The sequence below is a fragment of the Spinacia oleracea genome, chromosome 3, assembly GCF_020520425.1.
Source record: "Spinacia oleracea cultivar Varoflay chromosome 3, BTI_SOV_V1, whole genome shotgun sequence".
NCBI lineage: Eukaryota > Viridiplantae > Streptophyta > Magnoliopsida > Caryophyllales > Amaranthaceae > Spinacia > Spinacia oleracea.
Window position 1 is genome coordinate 24,968,637 of NC_079489.1, and position 7,326 is coordinate 24,975,962.

At 35.7% G+C, this 7,326-nt stretch overlaps 1 pseudogene; it reads right to left on the reverse strand.

Annotated features, from left to right (window-relative positions):
* Positions 1-2,884: 2,884 nt before the first annotated feature.
* Positions 2,885-7,033, reverse strand: LOC110800080 (microtubule-associated protein 70-1-like; annotated as a pseudogene).
* Between the last annotated feature and the right edge of the window lie 293 nt (positions 7,034-7,326).

Sequence of the window (7,326 nt, forward strand, 5' to 3'; positions counted from 1 at the left end):
GAACGAGCATGTATTATTATTATTATTGAATCTATGTGAACGAGCATGTTATGAATTGAATTATTCTTTATAGATTCTATTGAACTTTCATGTTATGGACTTTTATAATCATTGAATTATGTCAAGCATGTTATTCAAGTTGGTTTGCATGTATGAGTAGTGCGCATGCAAGTTGTTATTATTGTTATGCTATAGTATAGGATGTCTAGCATAATTATGGAGCCAGTCGAATATTGCCATTGAGCAATATATATTCTACCAAAGGGGTAGAATATGTTAGAGAGTATGTGAATTGAATTAAGGACAATTTGTGCTAAGGGCACACCTCGCTTGTTAATAGGCAATGTCGGGTTATCTCAAACAGTGTTTTTGAGAAGGAACAATGGGAGTAATTTCACTTGAGTCTTGTTTGATCACAAGTCCTAAAGAATTCAAATAACGGTTTTTTCATGAAATGCCCCTGAGGTTTGCAAAAACGCACCAAATACCCTCGCGACTTTTAAATCACACAATATGCCCCTATTTTTTTCCAAGTTTGCACTAAATACCCCTAAACCGACCTTCCGTTAGTCCTCCGTTAAGTCATGTTTATAATTCACCAAATTCCCCTATTTATAAACTTATTGCACAATATACACCTATTTGTAAACTTATTTGCACCAAATACCCAAATTGCAGGAATTGAATCTAACGGCTAGTTTTATTACACCTAGGGATCAAAATATAGTCGTTCACTTCACTTGCATATTTCTCACTTGGTAAGACAATTTTTATTGACCTAGTATGATAAATGAGGATCCTTGTTGGTAACCTGGAACAACAAAGAAAGATTGGGTAACTATGTGATGCAACACTATGTTGGTAGGCATCATAAATATGTTATCAAGGTCACTCCTTTGTTGTCTATGTGTTAGAAACTAACTTCCCTTGGACCCTAACAACAGGAAGCATCTGGGAAGGACAATGCAAGTGATAGAAAAATGAAAACTATTTTGTTTTAGCATAGATCATTGACATTAATTGTTTGGGTTAGACAAATTAACTTCATCAATAAGGCAAAATGCAGAGGAATCAGAAGATGTATAATCAAGTTTGATCAATCTGTATCATATTGCTCGTACATAGCTCATGACATATCGTCACAAGATCAAAGAGCTTTGTAAGTAATTGGTTGCTATCATACATCACATTGCACTCGTTAATTAAGAAGACATACCCAAGGAACAGACTAGCTACTAGCTAGTACTAGAATGAACAAAATGAAATCGTATTACTATTTTTGCTACTCCAAAAAAAGAAAAACAATACTGGAGATTGAATTTTCACCATGAAAATGACTAATCAGTCCAGAGAAAGTTAATGATCGATCTAAAAATGAACAAACTGGATCACACTACTTTCTTTGCCCACATTCAAATTCCTTCAACGTACAAGTTCAAGCAACCAATTAATGAATAATTAATACAAACAAATACCTAATCAGATAATTCTAATTATTTAGTCAGAGCAGCCATTAATAACTGATCTTCCTCCGCCTGCTTCCGCTTCCTCCGCTTATAGAAAAAGACAAAAATGCCCACAGCAATCATAACAATTAACCCTCCAAGCCCAATTCCAACCACCGAATTAAGCCGTCGATGTATCCTTCGACATCCCCGAAGTCGGCAGCGACAAAACAGAACTCACGCCCACCGGTGAAACAACCGCTGGAGGTCCAGGCGGTATGGCGGCTGTTGTTCCCGAAGGAGGCGCTGGCGGCGCATCCACTGTTGCGTCATCTGCCGAAATCAACGGCGAAATCTCCGGTGGCGGCGTAGCCATCGGAAAAACGTGCGTGTATGTCGACTTTTGGCTGCAAAGATAACCCTTGCAAAAAAAAAGTAGGAGATAGAAAGTGTGAGTTTATGTCTAAAGTTGCGGTTCTTGCAGATCTACCCAGATTTTTTAGGGTTCCAGTAGAATTCAAGGAGGAGGAAGAACAGGGGAGAGGAGAGAGAAAGAAAAGAAGATTGAGATTTTTTTTTTTGAATTTCTGTAAAACAATTATAGGTAAATCTTGCCAAACCCAAATTAAGGGCAAAATGGTAAAACGTAACTAACGGCGGACTAACGTCCGTTAACTCCAAGTGCATCTCATGAACAGTACGAAAAAAATAGGGGTATATTATGTGATTCAAAAGACGCGAGGGTATTTGGTGCGTTTTTGCAAACCTCAGGGGCATTTCATGAAAAAACCGTTAAAATAATGAAGTGTCATTGTTGAATTGTTTGATTGTTCGATTGTTGTATGTTGTGTCTTGAGTAGAGTCTTGAGTCGCCTTGAACATAACATATTAATTAACGTAAAGTGTAACCCAAAGAGCTTCAAAACTCTTGGAACGTATATACCTTGAGTATGAACAATGGCACTACTACAAAAATGGGCAAAGAGACCCGTCCAAAATGGCCTAAGAGACCCCATTTAAGGGGGTTTCTAGAGGGGGTCTCTTTGTTAAAACGAGAGACCCTTTATTTAAGAAAAGGGGTCTGTTATGTTAACCATACAAAAAATAATATATAAGGGGAAGAGACCCGTTATTAGAGAAATGGGGTATGCTTGTAAAAAAATTCAGATCCCATATTTAACATATGGGGTCTCTTCGATTTTCTTAATATTACTTTATCCAACAAACTGAGACCCCATATGTAAGATAGGAGGTCTCTTTGAATTTTTTTAATATTTTTATATTTAACAATTCAGACCCCATAAGTAGGATAAAGGGTCTCTTTGAATATTCTACTATTTTTTATTATTGAACTCGAGAGACCCCATTTTATACCTAACGGGTCTCTTTCATTAATTTTTATTAAAAAAAAAACAGCATAAATAAACCATTTTTCGGCCTAAAAAAATCAGCATTTAACCATTTAATAAATTCCAAAATAATTCTTACAATTACCAAAAAAAAATTATTTTCTACTTTACATCAATTATAATCTCCAAAATATAATAAAGCTCAAAAGTCTACATAATTGTGACAATATTAAACAAATTGACAATAATCATCATTAGCAATGCGAGCACAAGCATATCACCTCCAACTCCATTTATTCCTAGTCCACCACCTATTCTTTGAGGCCGCCAGTTATGAAAAGTTCTTCCACGCTCCACCATCCATCAGAACCCTCCTTAGTTCCCTCAAATTTACTTCCATCAATTTGTTTAAACGCATCAAAAGTTACAAAAGATATGTCACATAAGTCATATAAGTCACATAAGAAAAGTTAAAGGAACTTATAACAAATATATTCCACATAATAACCAGCTAGCAACAAACCTTTCATGTCCCTTGTATGCGAAATTATATTAAATCGTAGAATCTTGGTTTGTTTCTCTCCTGTCATAGACCATTTTATCTGAAAGACACAATGGAGAAAGATCTATAAGGACAAGAAATTAACAGACAAAAGAAGCATGCTAGAAGAATTTAAGAACATTTGATTATCATCTACAACAGTGAATTCCTTAACGGCAGGACATCAAGGTGCTATGCCGCACACCTTTAATCATTAAAGCTACACATGTGAGAGGACCGCCATTACAAAAGTTGTAGAAATACTGACGTAAGTGCCAATTTACCAGCCCTTGAACCAACTAAGGAAAATTTATAGATAAAACTGACCCACTTACCAGGGAACCTTTCAATATAGTGTATAAAATTAACTGGGAAGTTTTGAGTAACCGAGAGTCTTTTGGAGGAACAAATGAGCTTAGTAAAGAATTGCATGTGGTGATATATTTTTCAAAACAAAGGGAGAAATTGTACTCCCGATTTTTCTTTTACAGAGTGCAGCTAAAGTGTGGAATTTCATATAAACTGATTATTGTAAGGAATTCAGTTACACGCGTACATATTATCCATAATCACCAATATGAAAATCATACGACAAGACGATTGGTAGTTTTAGAACATGTGAAGATAATGCAGTACTAGGAAGAAGAATGCAGTAGGATCATAACCAGTTCTAGGAAGAAGAAAGTTGTGGCATACTAATATTGCAAAGATCACAGGTACATATCTCTATATTCTGTATCAATTCAGAAATATGCATATAAACAATTAATGCAAAAAATGATATCAGAAGCTAAGGAAAATGAAAGAACTCCGGTTTAAAACATACTCTATACTCTCTATATCATTTCAGAAAATCGGAATATAAACAAGTAATGCAAAAATTGATGTCAAAAGCTAAGGAAAATGAAAAAACTCCAGTTTAATACATACTCATTGATGACCATTTTGGTGAACTAGGGGATCTCCTTTCCTTCTCCAACTTGATCTAACCAATAAAAATATCAGTAAGTTAGAGTTAGCTAATTTATTTACCTTCATCTATGATTCTGCCTTTGCAGTTTTTTCAGTCACTGCTAGTTTGTCCTTTAAACGCTTCATCTCTGCTTGAAAATTGGCATACATGTGTCATTTGTTTGACTGAGATTATATGGTCGATAAGAGGAATTCCATGTACAGGGAGTTGTATACTTGCAAAACCCTATGTTCTTCAACCCATTGCTTCACTGGAATTACCTTATCAACCCCGTCTTTCCATTCATTAGCCAACTACAGTTGCCACTCTGTTTGCTGACACCTTAGCTCGTGCAAGCTCCCCCTCACGAATTATCTTCTCCTCCTAAATATCACCAAAGATAATTTATGATCAGACATTAGAAAAACTACTCTATCTTGAGACATTGAACTAGTTTATTATTCTTTACAGTAAAGAGTATAAAAGAGAAATTAAATCGTAACACACTCACCACCAATAAATATTCCAGCAAATCATATATTATGAAAATTGAGAACATCAAACAAAAGTGAGAAACTGGATGCAATTTATAACCTTCTGTTAGTCAAAGTATTATATCTTACATTGAGCTCAGAGATTTTGCGTTTCTATAACAACATTAGCAGTAGCCCCCACCAGCCAAAACGACCTCCTCAAGTTCCTGAATCGCCTGGCTAAGCTTTTCAACCTCTATGACTTTATGATGGTTGGTCTTTTCGAGTATTTTGTTCTCTTCCAGGTAGATTTCGATCTGTCTCCTTAACTCGAGGTTTTGGTTTTATATATCCTCAACTCCTCAAGATTTTCCTTGTCTCAAGGACAACTGCTTCTTTTGACTTTGTATGACGTTCCATAGCTTTCTTATCCTCTAGCAAAGTTGCAATCTGCCAAAGAAGACAGATCTTAGAATTCAATATAAGTATCTAGCAGGCCATCAGTTGATACTAAAATTATTTCTACTTGTAGTAAGTACCTCATTCTTGTAAATTTTGATGTCAGCTTCAAGAGGATCGATGATCGAATCAATTGGTAGAAGATCCTCCTCCTTGTTGTTTGTGTGTAGCCTCCTAAGGGCTGCTTCAGCTACAAACTGTGCAGCCAAAGCATCCTTCTTCTCGTCAGCTCCTTTCTTCATTTCTAGATTATGCATTTTGATCAGTTCCCAAACACAACCACTGTCACTTTCTTTGGTTCCTTTTACTTGCATGAAACCTTGGTTAACATCTGAAAATCGGCATAAATACCTTAGTTACAGGAAGTTTTCAGTGACTGTAAGTTTCTCATCTAACTTTTCGTAGTTCATTTTGAGTTGTACAAGGGGGGAGAATACATAAAGTAATACACAATGCATATAGACTTAGCTGAAGATCATGGAAAAGTAACAAATGAGGTTAAATAAAAAAATATGACAAAGTATCTCGGAATATATACCTCATCTAAAGCTTTTCCTTCAGCACTTGAGTTGCTCGTAAGGCCTCAATCTCATTCGTGCACCACCTATCTCATTATCTTCTCTGAAGCCATGTTTAAAACCCAAAATAAATTGTTGGAAATCAGACATAGTATACCAAATCCATTGTCTTAAAGGAAGGATAGAATAAGTTCTTAATTATATGATTTTTCGAGAGCTAAATTTTAAACAATGCTAAAGTTGTGGAACTCTAAGCTACTACACTCAGTTTAAGGACATATGATGAGGCATATAACCAAACATCTATGGCTTAATTCATATTATTTGACTGCCTTAGGGTTCAGAACATTTAATGTTTCAGCTCTCAGTCATGTGGTACGGTTACTACACTATAAATTATGAGGCGCAGCAAGTAACCTGATGTTTCCAAACCAGAAAAACTATACTGAATCTTAATTATGTTCATGAAAGAAGCCAGGTTGGGCATCACACACCACAAGAAAAATTAATCCCTCTAAACAAATTTAGCATGACACCAACACCATTAAGCATGACATCCACACCATTTAGAAACTACAAGTCATCAGACGAAATCTGATTTTCCTACTAACTTTTTTGTGGTAGAGTCGACATAAAGATTAGAATTCTGGCATGAATACTTCAAATGAATCTAAAACATCCAATTGACAGTTGACAAGCATGAAGAATTCAAATTCGACTAAAGCCACAATTTCACACAGTCAATTAGAAATTCGTAGAAACTCATAAAAGAAAAAACCTAACTTTGTAGTTGAAATTGAATTTGAAAAATTCAGAAAGAAAGAAAAACCTAACTTTGTAACAACAATTACAAATTAAAATCGAAAATCCCACATGAAAATAACAATTACTAATTTCGCAGAACACACAACCTTAGCCGCAATTCTTCATTTTCCGATTATTACCTAGATTGCCTTTACACCCACGAAGCTTTTAACCAATCTGAAATCCTAATTCCCCTCAAATCCTCCCGAAGAACGATCCCTAAAAACCCTAATCTCACAAAACATAACCGTGCAAGTAAAAAAACCTTAAATTCCGTGAAATCCAGAACAAATAAGAAAAAAACGCAACACAATAGCAACTAAATCAACATGAACTTAATTCAAATGAAATCAACAAAACATCACAAAATCGGATATTGAAACTAAAAAATTACAGACCTGGAAAAGGTTCTTCCGGTTTGGATCTGAGAGAGTGTAGCTTGCTGAACTCTAGATGCTCGCTTCCAGGTTCTTTCAAGTAATGAGGCGCCATTACCGCAGATTATTTTCTCAATCGGGTTTCCAGATCTAGAGGGGAAGTGCAGAGGAAGAGATGGAAGGAAAAGCTCTGGGTTTCATTTTTTTCTAATGTTTTCTAATGGAACAAGGTTGTTGGAAGATGCGAAAGAAGGAAACGAAAGAGACCCGGTATCAAATAAGGGCTCTCATGATTTTCTCGTAAATTGGCTTTGTGGGCCCAGGGTACACAGGAGACCTTTTATCTAAACTAACGGGTCTCACATTTCCCCCTTTTGATTTTCTGTCCAAAAAATGTGGGCCCTTTGA